General features: G+C 50.7%; 1 long non-coding RNA gene across 1 annotated transcript; it reads left to right on the top strand.

Annotated features, from left to right (window-relative positions):
• Positions 1–396: 396 nt before the first annotated feature.
• LOC113953771 lies at positions 397–1,147 on the top strand. The gene is made up of 2 exons (XR_003530008.1): positions 397–632; positions 743–1,147. It is a non-coding gene; the product is annotated as an uncharacterized LOC113953771 (long non-coding RNA).
• Positions 1,148–2,324: the final 1,177 nt, after the last annotated feature.

Here is a 2,324-nt window from a genome sequence, read left to right as displayed (position 1 = left end):
GGCGGGGGTCGGGGGCGGGCGGGGGCGCGGGGCGCACGCACGGCGGCGGCGGCGGCACAGCCGGGCCCGGCTGCGGCAGACAGATGTTCGCCCCCTCCCTCCCGCTCCCCACTTCGGACTCCGCTCTGACTGACAGCGCGGCCCGCCCGCGCCGCGGCCGCCGCCAACCGCCGCCAGCGGCCGCCGCTGACTGACGGGCCGCCGCGGCCGCTCATTGGAGCAGGGCGGCCCGGGAAGGCCGGCGGTACCGCCAATCGCAGCGCGCGGAGGGGCAGAGGGGGCGTGACCCGGCGGGGAGCCGAGGCGGAAGGGGGCGGGGCCGAGTAAGCCCGGGGGCGGGGCGAGCGCTGGGGCGGGTCCTGGGGGCGGGGCTGTGTGGCGGGGGGTGTCGCGGTGCATGGCGGGACGGTGCGGACGCGGCAGGTGCGGCGCAGAGCGGGAGGCATCGGGAACGGGAACGGGACTGGGAATGGCCCGGCGCAAGGCCGGGCCGGGTCGGGCCGCCTCCAGTGTGCTCCTGTGTCCGTGTCTGCCCGTCTGGGCACTACCGGGGCCGGTCGGGTTGGAGAGTGTGGTATAAAGTACTGAGACCATGCAGTCGTTGGGAGCCAAGAGCATCACTAGTGTATTGTGTATGTATGTATGTCTGTTGTATATGTATACGTGTGTACTGTGTGTGTATATAACTATATCGTATATGTATATATTGTGCGTGTGTGTATATGTATAGTGTATATTGCAGTATTATCTCCAGACCCAAGAGATGTCACCTGCTCCTGCCAGGAACACAACACAGTTGACTAGGATAAGAAAACTTTTGGCCAAAATTCACTGAGCGATCCGTATCTAAGACAAACACAAATTGCTGGTGCCTGTTAGCCTTGCAGAAGTTGACTGTAGGAACATCTGGATTAATGCAAGTCACGAGGATGGTGATGGATGCTGCTGCTGCTGCTGCAAGATGTACAAAAATAGAGTTGCTTTGCCCTACCACATGTATGACTGGATAATTAGAAACGTGCACTAGTGGGTAATTAGGTGGTTCATGTCATTCCCTTGTATAAAACCCCTAAAGAAAAATCTCTGGGGTGTGCCCAGTTTGGCTCAGGCACCTTATGCACGCGAATAAATATTTACTTCTATAATTTCTGTGGTTTGTGTCCCAGCCTCTCTTGGTTGGCACGAGCCGGCTGTGAATTCATAACAATGGTGTGATGGGAACATGCTTCTCTCTCTTTTAATGAGCTGCTGTGCCCTGGACTACAGCTTCCACCTCAAGCTCTGAGTTACTGTGGGTAATCTTTGCGCTTCCCACCACGGCAGGGCATGTTACAAGGAGCTGTATCAGCAGGTTGGTGTTGTTTGGGGGTTGTGTATGTGCCCAGGTCTGTGCATTCCTGGGCAGTGCTGGGCAGGATGGTGCCTGAGGGGAAGCTGAGCTCTCCAGACCTCATCATGGTTCACAGGCAGATTGAGGTCAACGGCTTTGGAGAATACTGTGGCTTAATGGTGTGTTAGGACAGGGCAGTGGAGGCCAGGTTTGAAGAGCTAAGGTCTTCCTGAGCAAAAGACTAATCCGAGGAGATGGGTATTTCCCCATCTCCCCTTTGGATTCAGGTAAAGAGATAATACAGGGCAGTATTTTAAGGAAAACAAGGCTCACCAACAGAACCTCAGAGTCTGAAGAGAAAGAACTTGGTTATGTATTAATAACCAAAATTGATTGCGTAGATATAAAAGCTGAAGACATGTACTTCGTCTCTTCAGTAATATGAAACTATTCTAAAGAAACATACTGAATTCTAGCTGTGCCTAGTTTATTTGACAGCACTGCTATGTATATCACACAGCAGCTAGCATCTAGGTGTCCATATGCTTCAAGCATTACATACGTGCATATATGAAAATATAAAATATAGATATATACAAAAGAAAAGACTTCTCATATCCTTCAGTGAACTGATTGCTCATGCAGACCTGGTTTGGGATTTTTTTATTATTAACTTTCAGTCTCTCTTAGATACTGACACAATTCCATCTTCAAGGCTTTGGCTTTTTTTTCTCCATTGGCATCATATTCCATATGCCATTATACCTGGAACTCAACAGGGTTTTGTCCTTGTCTTCAGGATACACCAGCTAATATGCTGACTCTTCATGTTTCCTGATTGTTTCCTTAGTGCTAATAATCACTTCATCTGAGAAAAATCAGTACTCTATTCCCTGCTGCCTGTCATTTCTTGAACATCTTCCCAATAAGTACTAAATTACCTTTTCTTTCAGTTGCAAAAATAAATGTTTAAAGTATTTTAATAGGAAATACT

This window comes from Corapipo altera, unplaced genomic scaffold, assembly GCF_003945725.1.
Source record: "Corapipo altera isolate COAL_440 unplaced genomic scaffold, ASM394572v1 2c, whole genome shotgun sequence".
NCBI lineage: Eukaryota > Metazoa > Chordata > Aves > Passeriformes > Pipridae > Corapipo > Corapipo altera.
Note: the sequence above shows the minus strand (reverse complement) of the source record. Positions and strands in the feature narration are given on the sequence as shown.